The sequence below is a fragment of the Haliotis rubra genome, unplaced genomic scaffold, assembly GCF_003918875.1.
Source record: "Haliotis rubra isolate DU_JTF1 unplaced genomic scaffold, ASM391887v1 Scf1712, whole genome shotgun sequence".
In the NCBI taxonomy this organism is placed as follows: domain Eukaryota; kingdom Metazoa; phylum Mollusca; class Gastropoda; order Lepetellida; family Haliotidae; genus Haliotis; species Haliotis rubra.
Window position 1 is genome coordinate 84,053 of NW_025765684.1, and position 21,447 is coordinate 105,499.

The 21,447-nt window shown below is 41.8% G+C and overlaps 2 long non-coding RNA genes across 2 annotated transcripts; one reads left to right on the forward strand and one right to left on the reverse strand.

Annotated features, from left to right (window-relative positions):
- Nucleotides 1-4,404: 4,404 nt before the first annotated feature.
- On the reverse strand, nucleotides 4,405-8,578 carry LOC124272655. The gene is made up of 4 exons (XR_006897392.1): nucleotides 8,444-8,578; nucleotides 5,955-6,029; nucleotides 4,632-4,724; nucleotides 4,405-4,538 (listed from the first exon to the last, which is right to left on the reverse strand). It is a non-coding gene; the product is annotated as an uncharacterized LOC124272655 (long non-coding RNA).
- Nucleotides 8,579-16,348: 7,770 nt separating this feature from the next.
- On the forward strand, nucleotides 16,349-21,044 carry LOC124272657. Its single transcript, XR_006897394.1, has 3 exons — nucleotides 16,349-16,397; nucleotides 18,086-18,160; nucleotides 20,806-21,044. It is a non-coding gene; the product is annotated as an uncharacterized LOC124272657 (long non-coding RNA).
- Nucleotides 21,045-21,447: the final 403 nt, after the last annotated feature.

The following is a 21,447-nucleotide window of genomic DNA, read 5'->3' on the forward strand; positions in this document are numbered from 1 at the left end:
GGCACGTTGACGTCCATCACTATTGGAAATGTTAAACCTGGACTCATCTGTAAAAACAACATTTCTCCACCAAAACAAGGGTCTGCGGACATGATTTCGGCACCACATTCAGCGAGCTTGTCGATGACGTTGTGTCAGGATAGGCCGTATGGCGGGACGTCGTGGTCTGATCCCGTGATGACGTAAACGTTGTCGAACTGTGTTGGGGTGGATACGGCGAAGTCCTGGGATGGTTCGGGCAGTCATCACTGCAGTCTGAAACCTGTGGCGAAGATGGGTCACCCTTATCCATCTGTCCTGTCTTGGCGTTGTTACACGTGGACGTCCAGAACGTGGCCGATCGATGACGTCATTTGTGTTCTGGTAGCGTCTCACCAGTGCAGAAATGGTGTTCCGGTGGCAGTGGAAATGTGCAGCCACTTGTCGTTGAGACATTGCCCCACGGACCATCCCAATAGCCTCATGACGTTGTGCAGACGTGAGCCTTGGCATGCTATGCGTTTCAATAGCTGTTTAATTTTTTGAAGGATCGCAAGGGCAGGGGTTGAGATTTCCAAAGTGACAGTATTGTGTGGCATTCATTTGCTCTGTTTCTCTTTCCCGGAATGCAAGTGCAACAACGTATTGCACGTCTCAAGGACGAACCCACTGACGTCACGGAACGTGGCACGTGCATGCATGTTGGATACATGTCACTAATCTCTGAGTTTAAATCCTTATGTGTCTACACAGGTTTGATAAATTTAGATTTTAAATTTTTTGCATGCACAGTTTCTTTATGTGCCTAGTATAGTAACCGACTACATAATCCACGAAACAAGGTGACGTCACATTTTGTGTGCACACGAATGGGTGCTGATTGCAAATGGCTTCGGTAGACAAACGTTTCATTCACGAGTGGAATATTAGGCATTTTCAATTTGCTGTATAAATGAAAAACATAATCAGTGAGTATACAAGAAATCGTGCATCTAACGCATGATTTTCACCGCGCTTCCCTTATATCCACGAATCAAGGTTACGCTAGTGTACTGTGTAAATTCAAGATTAAATTCTACGACAGTTAAAAAAAAAAGACCTTTTGTTCAAAATTTTGTTGTGCGTCAAAGAGATGTAGATCAATCCAGCATTTTGTAGCATACACTTATTAACTCACCGGATGCCAGAGGGACATATATGTCCATCCTCCTCAAGTCGAATAAAATTCAATTCGGTGTTGTCAACCTCGAGTTTGACGTGTGAAGAGTTGTCAAGCTCGTGTTGTTCAGAAACAACCAATTGCACTCAACGAAATTGTCACGTGACCACACCGATAGAGACATGGCGCTCAAAATGACACGAAAGTTTGACATGTGTTTGACGTGTGAAAACGCCAGTTTGACAACTTTTAGAATTTTAACATGTGTTGTCAAACTTTCGTTTGCCGTGTAAAGGTCGTTTAAAACATTTTCACAGACTCAACTATTACTAGGTTACATTGAACTAGTGGTAAGCGGAGTTATGCCTCTTAACTGGAAAATATGCCTTCATCCATCTTATTACCCTCTCTTAAAACGTGACTTATCTGTACTTGGCGACCGCTATTAAAAACATGATGCACATGTGCTGGTGTAACATTATACCCGAACCACGTTGTGGCTGCTGGTGTAGCATTATATCCGAACCTCAGCCAGGCTGTGCTGGTGTAGCATTATACCCGAGCCACGGTGTGGCTGCTGGTGTAGCATTATATCCGAACCCCAGCCAGGCTGTGCTGGTATAGCATTATACCCGAACCACGGTCTGGCGCGCTGGTGTAGCATCGTACCCGAACCACGGTATGGCTGTGCTGGTGTAGCATTATACCCGAACCACGGTCTGGCTGCTGGTGTAGCATTATACACGAACCACGGTCTGACTGTTGGTGTAGCATTATACCCGAACCACGGTCTGGCTGCTGGTGTAGCATTATATCCGAACCCCAGCCAGGCTGTGCTGGTGTAGCATTATACCCGAACCACGGTCTGGCTGCTCGTGTAGCATTATACCTGAACCACGGCCTGGCTGTGCTGGTGTAGCATTATACACGAACCACAGTCTGGATGTGTTGGTGTAGCATTATACCCGAACCACAGTCTGGCTCCTGGTGTAGCATTATACCCGAACCACAGTCTGGCTGTGCTGGTGTAGCATTATACCCGAACCAGGGTGTGGCTGCTGGTGTAGCATTATACACGAACCACGGTCTGACTGTTGGTGTAGCATTATACCCGAACCACGGTCTGGCTGCTGGTGTAGCATTATACACGAACCACGGTCTGACTGTTGGTGTAGCATTATACCCGAACCACGGTCTGGCTGCTGGTGTAGCATTATATCCGAACCCCAGCCAGGCTGTGCTGGTGTAGCATTATACCCGAACCACGGTCTGGCTGCTCGTGTAGCATTATACCTGAACCACGGCCTGGCTGTGCTGGTGTAGCATTATACACGAACCACAGTCTGGATGTGTTGGTGTAGCATTATACCCGAACCACAGTCTGGCTCCTGGTGTAGCATTATACCCGAACCACGGTCTGGCTGTGCTGGTGTAGCATTATACCCGAACCAGGGTGTGGCTGCTGGTGTAGCATTATACACGAACCACGGTCTGACTGTTGGTGTAGCATTATACCCGAACCACGGTCTGGCTGCTGGTGTAGCATTATATCCGAACCCCAGCCAGGCTGTGCTGGTGTAGCATTATACCCGAACCACGGTCTGGCTGCTCGTGTAGCATTATACCTGAACCACGGCCTGGCTGTGCTGGTGTAGCATTATACCCGAACCACGGTCTGACTGTGCTGGTGTAGCATTATACCCGAACCACGGTCTGGCTGCTCGTGTAGCATTATACCTGAACCACGGCCTGGCTGTGCTGGTGTAGCATTATACCTGAACCACCGTCTGGCTGTGCTGGTGTAGCATTATACCCGAACCACGGTCTGGCTGCTGGTGAAGCATCATACACGAACCACGGTCTGGCTGTGCTGGTGTAGCATTATACCTGAACCACAGTCTGGCTGTGATGGTGTAGCATTATACCCGAACCACGGTCTGACTGTGCTGGTGTAGCATTATACCTGAACCACAGTCTGGCTGTGATGGTGTAGCATTATACCTGAACCACGGTCTGGCTGTGATGGTGTAGCATTATACCCGAACCAAGGTCTGGCTGTGATGGTGTAGTATTATACCCGAACCACGTCCTGGCTGTGATGGTGTTGCATTATACCCGAACCACGGTCTGGCTGCTGGTGTAGCATTATACCTGAACCACCGCCTGGCTGTGATGGTGTAGCATTATACCCGAACCACGGTCTGGCTGTGCTGGTGTAGCATTATACCCGAACCACGGTCTGGCTGTGATGGTGTAGCATTATACCCGAACCACCGCCTGGCTGTGATGGTGTAGCATTATACCCGAACCACGGTCTGGCTGTGCTGGTGTAGCATTATACCCGAACCACGGTCTGGCTGCTGGTGTAGCATTATACCCGAACCACTGTCTGGCTGCTGGTGTAGCATTATACCCGAACCACGGTGTGGCTGCTGGTGTAGCATTATACCCGAACCACTGTCTGGCTGCGGTAGCATTATACCCGAACCACGGTCTGGCTGCTGGTGTAGCATTATACCTGAACCACGTCCTGGCTGTGCTGGTGTAGCATTATACCCGAACCACGGTCTGGCTGCTGGTGTAGCATTATACCCGAACCACGGTCTGGCTGCTGGTGTAGCATTATACCGAACCACGGCCTGGCTGTGCTGGTGTAGCATTATACCCGAACCACGACGTGGCTGTGCTGGTGTAGCATTATACCCGAACCACGGTCTGGCTGTGCTGGTGTAGCATTATACCCGAACCACGGCCTGGCTGTGCTGGTGTAGCATTATACCCGAACCACGGCCTGGCTGTGCTGGTGTAGCATTATACCCGAACCAGTGGCTGTGCTGGTGTAGCATTATACCCGAACAACGGTCTGGCTGTGATGGTGTAGCATTATACCCCAACCACGGTCTGGTTGTTCTGGTGTAGCATTATACCCGAACAACGGTCTGGCTGTGATGGTGTAGTATTATACCCGAACCACGCTCTGGTTGTGTTGGTGTAGCATTATACCCGAACCACAACCTGGATGCACAGGTGTAGAATTATACCCGATCTATGGCCTGGCTGTGCTGGTGTAGCATGGTCGCATTTATGTTCTGATTTTCCTGAAAATCCGAAACCTGTTAAATAAGGAGATGAAATAATCCTATTCGGTCACCGAATACGGAATTGTTTCAAATTCTCCAGTTTATTCACCAGTGTTCCGATGCAACAAAATAAGACCTATATATTTTGGTTGATGCTTTCAGCAAAAACAAGCCGTAACAAGCTGATTAAAGACTGGACTTTGGTCCTCCACATATTCGGAAAACAACCTTAACGTAAGATCTGCTAACAGTAAGGCCTCCATGAGAAGAAGTCTTCGGAAAACTGCTTGGTCATTTGAAAGCAGGTTTGTTAACTGGAGCTGAAAAATATTAAAACAATGAATATAATTCTTGATTTCCCATGGTGCAAAGCCATGACACTTATATATTACTGATGGGAAATATTCACATACGTTTTGGTTGTGGATCTTTCGGGCGCGGCCTTGGAAGACGTATAGGGTGAGACAATGTGAGTCCTTTCGGTATACCTGCCGCTTCACATTTCACTGCAACAGAAAAGAAAATATGTTCGAGCCCACATTCTCAGTGTGAGGCAACATATCCACAGCACACAAATTCAGCGATCTAACCCACTCAGCGACCGAGATTTAAGAAAATGTCCGACAACTGGTACTTTGTGTACCCCTCTGACAATTAACTTATACGATGCCAATGTCGATGCGAATGCTATGAATTATCTATGCAAGGTCAAACTGGGGAAGTAGCAAAGGGCTTGCACACTAGCATGTACTTCTCTTTCATGTTATCGTACATATGTTTACACACAGAGCAAACACAGTGCGGATTTATAGCTGTTGGTATTTCAGTCAAAGTACATAGCTTTGTTGTTAGGTGTTACATAGGAGGGGAGTTGTGGAGCTGTATTACTCCGACACAAGGCAAGGTTTTCACGGAGCACATCAAATCAGTTTCTCAAATACTCTTTTGAGTACACACAATATAATACATTTCTGTTGGTCCTTTTATTTACATGTATTCACTGAGATGAGTCCATTGAGATCATATAGTGACCACCTACTTTTACCGGACATCGTGACATTCTATTCAATCTTCCCTATCTGAGACGAATGAAAACCGAGCTCCAGATGAACCGAGCTTCCGTTCGTCACAACTCGCCCCTTTCCCATTCGTCACCACTCGCCCCTTTCCGTAACCTCCAAGAAAAATTCGTAACTACTCATGTCATTCCGGCAAGCCAGGTGGCGTCCCGTACCCCTCTCGTGGCCATGTTTACTACTGGGACCTGTCGCAGCGCAAACGGGCACGGAGATGAAAATAGTCCAGTATTATTACCAAGGAAAAGATAACTCTGACTTTCCAAACATGGCTAATCCTAGAATATCCTACATCCCGTGGGCAAAACAACCATATAGTCATTCCCTCCGTAAAGATGTTTCAGTGTTGAAAGTTGCTGATCCTTTAGCCCAAGGTTATGTTTAAATCGTGATTTGCATAGTTTAGGAAAGCTTCAAAGTTCGACCGTGCCGCCATTTTCGTGCTTCGAAATGCGTTTTACAAGAGACCATATAATGTTATATGGTCTCTGGTTTTACTACGCGCTATTTGACTGCTTTGCCACGATTCTTGGCAATAATGGCGTACGAGCCTTCTTGTAGGTCACGGAAAGAGGCGAGTAGTCACGTATGCTACAAGAAGATCGAATGGAGTCTATTTGGAGGTTACGGAAAGGGGGCGAGTGGTGACGAATGACATACCTGGTAGCTGTCGAGGAGGTGGTTGCTGTGGTTGTGGCCGCGGAGGAGGGGCCGCTTGCTTGTTTCCTTCGGTTTCTGAAACATAAAGGTTAGTGGTCAGATTGTTTTATTATTTAAAACAACAGCATTACACATGTGCTACCTTATTTTCAACAAATGATTAATATATACTCTTCAAAAGTAAGATGATTCGAAAATAACCGGTGACTGTAGAAATACAAAGCCGTATTGAATGATGATTCTGGGTGAACAGGTAAAACAAAAGAATCAGGTGAAATATGAGAGTGAGTGAGTAAGTGAATGTGTTTTTACGCCACTTTTAGAAACATTCTAGCAATATCACGACGGGGAACACCAGAAACACTGGTAGGGAACTTGGTCACCGTGAGAGAGGAGTCTTTGTGATTTTTGCGACGGAAACTTTGCGATATGTCACAGAGTCTTTGTAAATTTAGCATCAGCAAGGGAAGTGTAAGGTTCGGTAAATGGCTTGTATGCCTACAAAATGAATATTACAAGAGAGTTGAATTCACATTTACTTACATTAGGTTTCCATCAGTAACAAGTAAATATTATGATGTTCAGAAAGAGACTGATAATCATGTAAAACCATTAATTGTCACAAAATTTATCCTTTTTGATAAATAATCGGTATATTGTGACAAATGACCCCATAAAGAAGTGGTCGACCCTCTTGACTGCAAGACGTCAACGCTAGGCCTCATAGGGCCAGGATTGTCACCGAATTCCTCGAACTCGGACATAAATCAATGCGTTTTGTTTATGGTGTATAGCCTGATTGGTCTTAAGTTCAAATTGCATGTGGTCAGTGATAGCAGCTGTGTATTGAATATTGTCATTTGCAGACAGGCAGGCAGACGCACAGGTGTCAATAAAACAAGACATTGAGTTTTGTCTGTGACAACGACATATCTATATCACAGTTAGAAATTCTGTCAAGGCTAAATAATGACATTGCTTTTAAGTATCGAACTGAGAAAGTGACTCGGTAAGAAGAACGTGTGGTGAAATAGACAAATGAAATTATATAAACAGTTTATTTACTGTCATAACATATAAATAGCTCGCGCCTGTGAGATATCAACAAAACATTAGAAAAATAGCTCACAACAAAACCTTCACTGAGTATTCACCGGACAACCCGCTTCCAAGCTGCGCAAACCTATTTCACTGCGCACGTGCTAGGGGGGAAACCCAGCTGTTGAAACCAGTTTTCCTCCGAAAAGTCGGGGAAAATTAATGAAACGTTTGAACTCCGATTTCGCGCGGTTTTTTTCATCGCGTTATTTTTCAACTTTATAAGTTGAATTTGCATTTTTGACGATTTGTTTTGGTAAGTCCATACCAAAAGGTATCAGAATCTGCAAAGTTGTGTTTTACGTTGCATGTGACCTTTAAGTATGTTGGTGCAGTATGTACCAGGCTCCCAAATGTGCTACCCAAACTACAAGCTATTTCTATTGTGACGCCTTGCATAAGGAAGCCTACCTCTCTCTCTATCTCTCTCTCTCTCTCTCTCTCTCTCACACACACACACACACACACACACAAACACACACACACACACCATGTTGTAGGATACTGTTGACGAGGGGGTAAGGAACGACTATTTTCACATTATTAGATGGCCAAATAGGTAAGGGATAGGGGAAGATAGGGGTTGTGTTCTGTAATTAATCTTATAAAACAATAGTGTTGTGTTGCATCAGTGTAGCATAACTGCCGCTTGTTTTAATATTGTAGAAAACATTGACCCAAACATTATATTTCCACTTTCACTATAGACCACTGGTTTGTAACAGAAACAATGATAAGTCAAGTGTAAATTGTTTTTGAGAATATAGTAGACCAGTAAAATAAATACGCATCAGAGAATTCAAAAGCACGCGCACATATATTGACAAACTGTTAAGTGAAGTAATTGTACTTATATCTAGTTGGCGGAATGGCATTATTTTCATTAGAACCAAACTATAAGAATAGGCAGGGTGAGATGTACCAGGATATACTGGCAAAGAAATGTTACATCAGAACAGATATAATATATGTGAATAAACATAATAATAAGATTAATATGGAGTTCTATACTTTGGGAACAAACCTGTGTAAGTCTAGGTATCTCGTCCCTTGGCTTTTCAAGATAACAGACTGTCTCGCCGCAACACAGCTGCTTCTGAACAACACGGCTGTGTGTTAGGTCAATGGCTCTTCTGAGAGGCACATGTGCCATTCATGACATGAGCCTTACCTACATGGACCTAGACCCTACCCTGTCGACGCCTATGGCGTCTAACACAACTGAAAGCAAAACTACTTATACCAGAACCGCTCTAAGTCCTCTCGACAACTTTTGCATAACAAAATCGTACTCTCCCAGGATACAATACTGTATGATGCCGGGGATAGTGGCTCTATATCAGATATAATTATTGAGATGGATCTAAAGACATAATCACCTGATTACTCACCGTACATCCTGACCTTCCGTTCCGTCTTCGAGGTACGAGCCGAATGGCAGTCAATACTCCATATTCACGCTGCGGCCACGTTTGCGACGAAAGCGAGGCTCGGAACGCAAGCCTTTCGACAGCAGTAGGCCCGCCCAGTATGGTGTGGTGGAAGAGTCCGCGTGGTATTCCTGCTTTAAGGCAAGAATTTGTTGATAATGGGCAGAAACAGATAGCAAAACACCGAAGAAAGGGACTAATTAAAGGATAACAAACGAGCTTCCCCTTTCATATCAAGTTTTATGTCCCGAGTGTAATAATTTTGCTTTGTCACGAGCTTTAAAAAAAAATAGCGAGTAACAAAGCAAAAATATTTCACGAGGGACATAAACTTAATATGAAAGGGTAACGAGTTTTGTATCCTATTTATTACCCACGTTTTAAACAATGAAAATATAGTTAAAATAAAGCAATATTTTGCTTTCCTATGTAGAACCGCACAACGCGGATAGATACATCATATTGGTGATTGGAATGTCAACCGCTTCACTCCAGCAAAATTTAACTAGTCAAGAAAATAAACACATTATGACAAAATCAATTCAGAATCAAAATTTAAATCTTTTCAATTGAGGATTTAGTTTCAAATGCAATAATGTAATTCAACTAAATACTTGTGAAGTGTAAATATTTTGAAATGAATGATTACGGCAGAGGTACAGATAAGCTGCGTATCTGCATAAATTACGCAAATATTTATGTGAAAACTCAATTCCTATTAAGTCTATTGCGTATAAATACGCTTGAATTTTTGTACATACTCAATAAATGTGATCTTACATGCTTACACACAAAAATGTCAAATCTTCTCGCGTACCGGTGAATGGATAAAATAACTGAGGTATATTGAGAGGTTTTATTTCAGGACATGAACTTGGCAACTTGCAGTCTTTCTTATCGTTTCTGATATTACAGATCAAATATAAATTACAAACACTAACATTTAAACTTGATCATATTTTTAAATTAATAGAAACTGGCAAAATACCCAACTGAGGTGAGGTGAGGTGAAATTGGGTTTAACGTCGTGCTTGAGAATATTTCGCTCATATGACGACGTGCATGGGTGTGTATGTGCGGCTGCTTGTACTAGCTCAGACTGAAGCTGGTTTTATAGTGCTAGCCCACTGAGATACCAAGTTGCAGTGAAGCATGAATACCCCACTCAGACAGATTATACTGACTCCGAGCCGACCAGTCCTTGTTGTACCCATTAACGCCGAGCGCCAGGCAGGGACCAACAAGTACCATATTTTAACGTCTTTTGGTATGACGCGGTCGGGGATCGAACCCGCGACCTTCCGCTCTCCGGGCGGACGCTCTAACCACTACACCACGGAGGCGGTCAAATACCTAATTGAGTTTGAGTGAGGTGAGTACAATTTATTTGGTTACTCAAAGGAAAATTGAGATGAACACAAGCGAGTACATAACTCAATGTCCCAAAAAGTTATCTGTACTGTAGCTCTGATTACGTGAACTAAATCTCAATCGGCCATCACTGTCGGGCTAGTCATGTTGAGAACTGTTGACAAACAAGCAGCGAAAAGGAAGCATCAGGAGCGGAACACGCAACAGCAGAAGCCGCATGTGAATAACAGGGAACTGTATGTCTCAAATAGTCGTGGTTAATGTTCTTCATCGGAAGACGAGTCACTGTAAATAATACGGCGACCTTGGCGAGGACGCCATGCAATGACGGATGTCGAGATTCGATGTTTATGTTGAAGACTCCACCGTGAATTGGGTCTAAAAACACACTGCCTACAACCTCGAATGAAGACGATTTCAAACCTATTACGTTTATTACTAAAATTCCTACATAAATCGCACGTAATATCCCTCCTCACCCACCTTCACTTTGATATCTATACCATATCCAAATACATCACGAGGATAAATGCAATGTGCAGTTTTGAAGTGTAGGATAAAACACGACTCCGAGGTTTGGGTTGAGATTGTAAAACCTCAGGGGAAGGAAATCCCGAGGGCGCGTTAGCGCCCGAGGGATTTCCTGACACTGAGGTTTTACAATCTCAACCCAAACCGAGGAGGAGTGTTTTATCTAACTTATAAACCGTCAAAGACAACACTTAATTTCAATTTGTGCATGTACTGTGTAGACCAACATTGATGGAACAGCCCGCCACTGGCAGCCAACACCTTGCCCCGCACGCGCAATGCTCGTGCTCTGCACGCGCTACCCGTGTCCTGCACGTGCGCTGCCCGCAGTACCTGTCGTGTGAGAAACACCTGGTTCATACTGACAAACAATCTCATTACTCACAGCGATCCTTCGTAGCGTAGTGGATAAAACCGCCAAGCTAGAGAGCGAAGGGTCGCGGGTTCGAAACCAGTTATCGCCACTGAATCTTGCAAGTTTTCAAAGAGATATTTTACGATCAGTCATAGCAAGACAAAGTTGTATCAGTCATAAATAATGGTATGGGTATGAGGTTTTACAACGACCATTGTAAAACTTCGTACCTCGTATGAGGTTTTACAATGGCCATTGTAAAACCTCCTGCGAGGTATTACAATGATCATTGTAAAACCTCTACCGAGGTTATTCCATAATGCGAAGCAACTGCAAGAACAATAGACAACATTGGCCATAGGTTTATAACTCTGTTTGAAATTCATTTTTCTATGATATCATCCGCTCATTGTAGATCAAATACACTGAAAATTACATGCATCGTAAAACTCGCCAGTTTTGAGACACATTGCTAAATCACCATTCACTGCGTTTTGCGTAATTTATAGTATGTCTTAATTCAAATGTCAAATTTTACTGGAAGAATTGAATTTAAAAGAAAAGACGTATCATTGTGATCAGCGGTAGTTTTGTTGCTATATGATCGAATCACAAATGCTCCTTCTGAAACATTGTCGATGTACCGAGAATCACTGAGAATGTTTTGGAAAATACGAAAACACAACGTCAAAGTGAATTTTCAGCCAGAGTGTTTATAAAATCACGTCACATGTACTGAGTATGTCGGTTATGTTTCGCCCATAAAAGCAATTGTATAATTCAACACCATCTTCCTTACACGAGTCCCTGAATTCCTCATACAGTTCAAAATAAACTGACAAATGGACTTTGTCACCAAATGGAAATGTTTTAATGAAATCGAACGATTTATATCAGGTGCCGCTCTGGGAAAGGACGTCTTGTTTGAAATGTAAACAAAGATTTTACACTGTGCACATCCGTTCGTCTACTTGTTGCGTACACTTGGTCATTAGTTTCAGAACATGCATGGGAAAGGTATCGTAGCAAGCGATAGTTACATAAAATATGAGTATTCCAATGATTTTCTAGATTCATCACAACATATTATACTTTCTGAAAGCATGACGCCGTGACTGACGCAAACTCACGCACAACGATGACGGTACTTCTCTTAATTTCTGACTATTTCCCTTGGTCACAACACAGGGGCTTGTAACGCTAAAAACTGCCATCAAGGTATATACTGTCACTAACGGGGTCTAAGTACTATATAAAAGGAAAGGGATGTAACGTGTTCAACACACCAGGTTCGTTTCAGGGCCAATTCAACAATACTCACTGTATTTATCCCATTTAAAGTTGCACACATTTCAAGCCAATAGATTTACCTACAAAATGAGACATACAGCACAAAAATCGAGCAGTAAATTTGGGAGCTAGGGTCTTCGGAAGCTCGAAAAATCGTGATTTCTCGATTCCGAGCCAAAATCCCTTCTCAGAATTTGTAGCCGTAACTTACGTTTGTTTACGTACATTTATTCATCGCAAACAGAATTGTGTCGTGCCCGTTCGCCACTGACGACCTTGGCCTTCAATCCTATAATAATTCAATTAGAATGCCGGCGCATTCACCGATGGCAAAGAGATGTAGTGCATATACGTTTTAATTTTTGTGAACAAAAGATACTGTTGGAAAGGCGACCGACTGAGGTTTAATGTTATACAATTTGGTGCGTTGTAAAAGTTTCAGTACAATGTATACGTTTTGTTTTTTTACAAACTGTAAGGTCATTACGGTGTTGAACTGACCATATAGCCAGCTGACAGTCAGGCACAGCTGGATGAAAACAGTAGCCTGCGCATCGAGACACAAGAACCACACCTATACCTGCACCACGTGAAATGGGTCTAATACGGTCTAACGACGTCATTCGTTTATCGTTTGGGCACCAATGACGTCATTTCCCAAGGGACATAAGCCATGGTGTGTTTATTGTGGACACTGAACTCTCGGTAAATGTTGAAAATTTGAATTGATATAACGCCAAATATAAATTAGTTACTAAACTAAACTTGTTAAACTGTCATTGACCAATGAAATTAAAGTATTTTACATGAAGGTAAGATATACACACACACACACACACACACGCACGCACGCACGCACGCACGCACACACACACGCACTCCACACACACACATATATATCGTATCTATCGTATATATCGATGTGTGTGTGTATGTGTATATATATATATACGAGTATGGATATAAAACTGCTTGATAAACACTTTTTATGATGAAAACGTGCAAGACAATAAGGTTAATTTTCGTGTAAACTTGCCCTTTCACTATTTAATGCAAACTTTATTTTTAAATTGCGATTGGAATTTGCTTACTGCATAAAATGCTTTGATGAATTACTGAGGTCTTTCATGGTACATTTTCTACTACACTTTCTATCAGATTTTACTAACTTTACCGGATGTTAAAGCATGGAATTGTAGTTTTAGATAACCATCAACGATTTCTATTCTAAAGTCTAAATAGGGTTTTATTTTCAGGTTCATACAGTCATGGCCAAATCAAGGGCCAAACTTCAAAAAGCCTATCGCGAACGTAAGAAGAAATCGGAGGCTAATTTCTTGGCCAAAGAGCGTCAACGGCAAAAACAGTTACAGAGTTTCAGCAGTACTATAAAGGTGAAGCTAAAAAGCGTCGCTAGAAAAATATTGAATATTGCTTGAAGTACATATTGAAGAAGAGTCTTCTCAAGCAAAATGAAACACAGGAGAATAGAGACTGTGCGTGAGATGTATACGAAGCATCTCAGTCAGATAAAATAACGAGTTCTTTCGACGTTATCTCTACTGAACCCTGCAATTCTCAGACAAGATTATTCAGAGAGCAAAGGTTGCTTGTCCATGCATCAATCTGCACGCGTCGTCGCCCATTCGTCACCACTCGCCCCTTTCCGTAACTTCCAAGAAGACTCGTCCCCGTCTCGATCCTTGTTATGTGCGAAAATACGATGAGCCAATCATAACTTGCGTAATGATTGCGGTGCTTTAATAAAAAAATAATCCCGAGTACTTAAATGGTTTATGACAATATGTCAATGTTTAGAAAATCAAGAAAAAGGTATATTATCATATTGAAAGTACAAAGAACGCAGCTAACGGAATTGTGTTGCCTCAAGTGATGTAAGGATAGTGCCATGGACGATGAGAGATGCAAATACACGCATGTGCGTTTGTTTGTACGGCTCTCCTGTTGCGTGTTTTCTTGGGCGATTTGCGGGCATGTTTTTTGAGATTCTACGTGCGCTTCCGACATTTGTATTTAATGCAGTTATAAATAGCCTTCATCAACTGTAAACTCAGTCACCGTGCTTACATTTCACTTCATTGGGCATATTTTAGTTTCTTGTGTCCTTCATATTTTGTCAGCGTATTCATCATAAATTCCACCTTGGGTATGGCAGCAAGGTTACATGCAAGTTCAGACAACTGGTTAACACCGCGTATATAGGATTCTCCACAAATTCTCCAAATCGAGATATATGTTAACGTAATTATGGTGTATCTATTTTCTCTTGTTACAGTTAAATGTTATTTTGATTTTCCTATTCACGAAGAAAAATATTCTCCAAGTGAATTCGTAAGCCGTATTCAGAGTATAAAGTGAACAGCTGGTAATAATTACATAAGAACGTATATTCAACAAATCACCATTATCATTATTTATTTAACAGGTTAAAATCTTATAACTTTTAAAAATTCGAGTGTTTCTGTATTGTTTATCACTGCTGGAGTTGTGTTGTCGTTCTTGTTTAAAGTAGTTCTGATGTTCATACGCCACTATAAAATCCTTCCATAGGGGCACGAATTGTATTTCGGCTTGTCCCGGAATACGACGAGTTGGTCAAGAATGTCTTTAAGTCCTTCAAATATAAGTGCACCCAAATACCTTCTGGGACTGCCTTTGTTCAAACTTGTAGTTCATAATGCATTGAGCTTTTGTTTCCGGAAGTAGATAACGATGACGTCAAACCAAAGTAACTTCATTAGACTGCAATTGCATTTGTCTATTTTATCGAAAGGCAATAGTAAAAGTCTTCCAGGTATTGGGCTATGTGTGCTCCAATCAGTTTGGTGTTTTCATTATGTCGGGAAACAGTGTAAGTATCATGCAAGGTGTACATTTCGTTCCAGTTTTTGACATGTATTTCCCCAAACCAAAGGTAACGCTGTCAAGGTGAAAAACAAGGTAAGATGTAACGATTTCAGGATTCATCGGGCTAAATGTTCCCTTTGTTCTCTCAAGTTCTTGTAAGCACTTTTCTTGATGACGTAAAGATGTTGTAAATATCCCTCGAAAATAAAGGCCAGCCGCTTAGGTTCCCTCTCGCTGCAAGGATCTAAATCATATCACTGATGATCATCACCTTCATATTGCTGATCTATTGCTGTGTATGTTTGCCTACCTTCCACTCACTCACTCATTCACTCACTCACTCACTCACTCACTCGTAACCATATTGTATACCAGCGATGTCATAAAATATGATTGAAACGTTTTGACACTGAACATACTAAAGCTAATAGTTTAATTTCAGTAGTAAAACTGAATTGCAATGAAATCTGGTATCCGCAGCCTTAGGTAAGTTTTGAGTGAGTGAGTGAGTTGAGTTTAACGCCGCGTGTAGCAATATTTCAGCAATATCACAATGGGGTACACCAAAAATGGGCTTCATTCAAGTACCCATGTGGGGAGTCGAGCCCGGGCCTTCGGCGTGACGAGCGAACGCTTCAACCATTGGGCTACCACACCGCCCCTAAGTAAGTATTGACATTTTACTGGTAGACGTAAGAGTACAGGACACCGTTGTGTCGAAGGGACCTATGTAAATAGTTCGAGTTAAGCAAGGCTCGACACAACCGCGAAATACTGACTAATATAATACCTAAGGATTAACCTTTCACTTCGAGATAAAAGTGAGTTCGACACATCATGGTTCGACTCTACGATAAACTTATACAAGCAGGACTGGATCAAGAAGCATTACGAAATAGGTGTAAGCGCTAAATGAATTTGTCATGACAGTCGCAGATCAAGTTCAGTCAGATCCGAATGTGTTTGTGTGACGGTTAGACCAAATGGTTAAATAACTTTCAGCGTTGCACCGGTTCTAGTTACGTTTACTATTACGTAATAACGAATTCCACGTGATACATATTATCTATGCTCAATGACGTTTTATGTACAAAGTAAGTATATTCCTGTGACAAAGATATTTTCAATGAGCCCACACATGAACCGAGTAGTGGTTTATGTCGACTAGTGTCTGTCAGTGTGTCGTTCCATTGGCTGTGCCATATAACGAAAATCCCCCTGAAAGTGTAGAGCGTTTGTCTTGAAGAGCATTGCCTGTATAAAGACTCGTGGTATAAGCACGACGTGATCATACAAACACTAGTTTTGTTAGTGTCACTTATTATTATGTTGGCCGAATTCATAAACCTCCAGCGTCGAGGCTCGTAAATTATCCGTGGAGTATTTTGTTTGGGAAATTCCTACTATGCTAAAAATAGATACGGGAAGAAGCTGACGTCATTGACTGTCATTCGGCTCGTACTTTGAAGACGAAACAGAAGGTCATGATGTACGGTAGAGGTGAGTAATCAGGTTATGAATTGGTAGGGTCCATCCGTGATCAATGGAGGTATTACGAATGTGAAATACTAACTATTGTTTAGACAAGGTATTTAATGTGTCCAGGTAGTCTTCATAAAGGATATATATTGTTGTTTATTGTTTGTTTATTCTTTAACGCAACGCTCAGTAATTTTCCAGATATATGACGGTGGTCTGTAAATAATGGATTCTGAATCAGACAATCCTGTGATCAGGAGCATGAGCATCAATCTACGCATTTGGGATACGATGACATGTGTCAAGCAGGTCAGCGATCCTGACCATCCGATCCCGTTGGTCACCTCTTACGACAAGAATGAGTTGTTGAAGACCAATTCTAACCCGGATCGTCACGGGTAGAGGATATATGTAATTTCAAATTTCGTTTCAAAGAACCAACGTCACACATGGAGTGACATGAACACGTTTATATTTTCATGACTGGTAGGAATTTGGAAGAAACATGAAGTCATGTGACAACAAAAGACATATCTTCTATTCACTTGATACATGGTCCAACTTGTCTTCACGATTTTGTTATGCAAACAACAGTTGTCGAGAGGACATAAAGCGATGCTTTCGAGTGTGTTAGACGTCATAGGCGTCGACAGGGTAGGTTCTTGACCTACCCTTGTTATAAATTCTCAGTTAAGTACTCGCACAAACAAATAAACCAACAATGTATATAACCAAGACGGATGTAAGGTAGATAACACGTTCACGGAGAATAACTTTGGTTTTCATGACTTAAAATTTGTATCTTGACTTACTATAGGGCAAAACTGAGACCTCATTCTAACTAGTCGTCAAAAGATGGTAGGTCTTGGTATCCAGTCAGGTACTCGACATTAGGGATGATTGGTTGGTTTGTTGTTTAACGCCGCGCTCAGAAATATTCTAGCTATACGGCGGCAGTCTGTAAATAATCGAGTCTTGACCAGACAATCCAGTGATCAACAGCATGAGCATCGATCTACACAATTGGGATACGATGATATGTGTCATCCAAGTCAGTGAGCCCGTTAGTCGCCTCTTACAACAAGCATGAGTTGCTGAAGATCAGTTCTAACCCGGATCTTCACGGGTCATATATCGTTACGGGATGATCAGTGACTTTTAACCCCATTTCACCTCACATCACCTGACTGATTATAACCTGATGTGTATTAGCCACGCCCCTTTGAGTCTCGTCATGGAGACGGGACTCTTTTAATCCAGGGATCCCAAACATTTATTTTGAATACACGACTCTGTTTTTGTTTATCGATATTTGTAGTTCTTCAACACGGCGCATCTTTCACCCGGAGTGGTGGGGTAGTCTAGTGGTTAAAGCGATCCCTCGTTGCTCCGAAGACCTGGGCTCGATTCCCCACAAGGGTACAATGTGTGAAGCCCATTTCTGGTGTGCCCGACCGTGATATTGCTCGAATATTGCTTAAAGTGGCGTAAAACCATACTCACTCACATATTAAATCTAATCCTTTCATTTTCCTATCCATCTAGAATCATCATTCGATAGGCTTTGAATTTCTGTAATCACAGGTTTTCTCGAATTATCTTACTTTTGAAGAGTGTATATGAATCATATGTTCAAAATAAGGTAGCACATGTGTAATGCTGTTGTTTATAATAATAAAACAATCTGACCACTAACCTTTATGTTCCAGAAACCAAAGGAAACAAGCAATCGGCCCCTCCTCCACGTCCACAACCACAACGACCACCTCCACGGCAGCCACCAGGTATGTGAACCATTCGTCACCACTCGCCCCTTTCCGTAACCTATTCGGCTTGTCCCGGAATAACACGAGTGGGTCACGAATGGTGTATATTTCAACATCAATAGTAGTGAGTGAGTGAGTTTAGCTTTACGCCGCACTCAGCAATATTCCAGCTATATGGTGGAAGTCTGTAAATAATCGAGCCTGGACCAGACAATCCAGTAATCAACATCATGAGCATCGATCAGCGCAATTGGGAACCAATGACATTTGTCAACCAAGTCAGCGAGCCTGACCACCCGATGGGTTACTGAAGGTTCATTCTAACCCGGACATTCATGGATCTGAACATCAATAGTAAACAGCAATGACAGCTGTCATATTTTCTAAATCTATGTACAATCGAAAAGCATTACATCTGTTACAGGGAATGTGTGAAACCAGGGATTTGTACAGACCTTCAAACTGTAATGCAACTGAGTTAAGAAAACATAGCAAAATGCTTCGCGCGTATGAGGGAAGACTGGTCATTTTGCTCTGTTGCGCAACTCATTTGCATTACACTTTGTTTATTATACATTACAGAGTACAGACAAATACAGGGCCGTGAATAACTCATTAACCGTTATTAATTGTTTTGTCTGATGTGACAAGTGTTTACATGTTATGTAATATGCGCTTGGAAGTGCAGCAAGAGGAATCATCAGATGGGTTTAAAACAAGTCGATCAAAGGATTAACCGATAACACACTGATTGATGAATGTATTGTGTCGTAGAGGGCCTGTGTAACAACAACGTCCTTCCTTCAAATATATGTATTTTGTTATTATTAATATTTTGTAGCATTCAGCAGAATCATTCCACTTCATTTTTTTAGCTGTTTTGTTTCGATGAGACAGACAACATACACTAGGTCGCACTTAGTTCATGTGTGTCAAATATGATCCACGTTGGCAATGTATAAAATGTCAAGGTATTACAGTCCTTTTATATTCATTAGAACAGATTGTTTACTTTTCATGCAGTTTAAAAAATGCATAAAAATATAATGATAAATACATTAGGATTATAAGACAAAACTATAAAGACATTCATTGACTTAGTTCTTTTTCAGTCCTAACATTTTGTGTCACTGGCATATAAACGTCGAATTGTGTTTATTTGTTACCATAATAATGAAGATGAAAATATTTTTAATGAATAAAACAGATTTCATCTTTGTTGATCAATGTAGGATATATACTATCAATTGCGCTTGCATGTTGTGCAACAGAGATTCCACCCAATCAAGAATTCGGGGTCTTCTCGTTTATCCACCACCTATTGTTCTAGGTGGACAAGTCACTGAAGCGGAATAATCCTCAAGACAATAGATGTCCCTGAAATTTTGTTCCCTGTGAAATAAGATCCCCCCTTGAATGTAGTAGTAAAAAAGTAAGTCTTTCTACATTTTTTTTTTATTTCAACAATACATACAATATCAAAATTAACAATACATTCAATATCTATGACAATCCTCAATAGCCTGTTAAATGGGATACTGCATCCCAATATGCATATACATCCATATGGCCAGCCAAGAATTGCTGTTTGATGTTACATAATCTGTTTGTTAAATTGACATATTTAACTTTCTTGCGAGGAGGTTTGGCACCTCCTCTTAATTGCATACATGATGCCTCTACGTAAGATTGTTCTTTATTCAAGAATTCAATAATCTTGAAGATATTGCTGGTCTCTGTAGGACGTGAGAATATTATCTTTGGTGTTAACCGTGGCATGGCAGTTCTTCTGGGCGCAGTTCCAATGGACAGATGTTCCTCGTCTTCTTTTTAACTACAAACTTGTAATTTTGGAACACTAAGTACTGACCACCTCTACCATTAGGAATAAACTGGACATTAACCTGTTGGTTAGCCATCGTGACTGACCTTAAAGAACCTCATGTACCATTTTATAATCGTGTAATAGTGAAAAGTGTTCACTGAATTAAAAAAACACAAATAGCATAATCGACACAATTTAATTAAAGTTCACGAACACTGTTCACTGTAACAGGGCAAATCAGCTAATTAGTGTCACCCACCAGGACCAAATTTCAGAGTGAGCAGTGTAATCACTAACCCGTGTCAACTAATCCCATCTAATCCCTTGTCAAAACTAAAGGGTGGTGGATAAGTGAGAATGAACCAAGAATTCTGGGATATCATCTGGGTAATTGCAGGGGAAACCCAATAACAAAAGCAACAACTATTCCCGGAGAATAGCTCTGGATCAGTGTCCATTTAAGCTACAAACATTAATTTCAAACATTCACTGATATCATAACAGGGAATGTGTGTAATGGAACAATATGACATCAGTAATTTCATGAAATCCCTTGAAATATTAGGGAATATGTGAAATCCCTTGGGGTCACAGGGGATTTCATGAAATCACTGACTCTTTCAGGGATTACGTGAAATCCCTGGTTTCATACATTCCCTGTAACATATCGAAGTTGAAGGGACTCACGTAAATACTTCCAGTATCTGAAGTACGACATTTCCTCATTATGATGACTTAATAATGAATACGCAGGACCAAGTTTTAACTTCGCCACAGCCGCTAGTTCGACACAACCGATGTATGACTGTATGTGATGGTATTTTATTTCGATTTTTAGCGCCACGTTTGAAAACTGCTGCACCTAGCGGAGGCGGTGGAGGCGGCGGCTCCTCGAAGACATCATCGTCTTAGCATTGTAAATGTCAAAGCTTCAACGCACCACCCAGATGCATCCGATCTCAATATGCTGACCAAACCAATAAGAGTTGATGTGTTATCATTGACTCAGTGACCAGATTTTAACCAGCATGTCAGGATGTGTTTTGCTTAAAGCATCATAATAAAACTGAATTTTAATTCATATGTTCGTTTTATGTTTGTTATATCAAGACTCATAACTGAACAGACCCGTGAAAGTCCGGGATAGAATGAGCCTTCAGTAACCCATGCTTGTCTCCCCGTGACGGTCCGGGATAGAATGAGCCTTCAGTAACCCATGCTTGTCTCCCCGTGAAGTTCCGGGTTAGAATGAGCCTTCAGCAAGCCATGCTTGTCTCCCCGTGAAGGTCCGGGTTAGAATGAGCCTTCAGCAACCTATGCTTGTCGTGAGAGGCGACTAACGGGATCGGGCGGTCAGGCTCGCTGACATATGTCATCAGTTCCCAAATGCGCAGATCGATGCTCATGCTGTTGATCACTGGATTGTCAGGTCCAGACTCGATTATTTACAGACCGCCGCCATATAGCTGGAATATTGCTG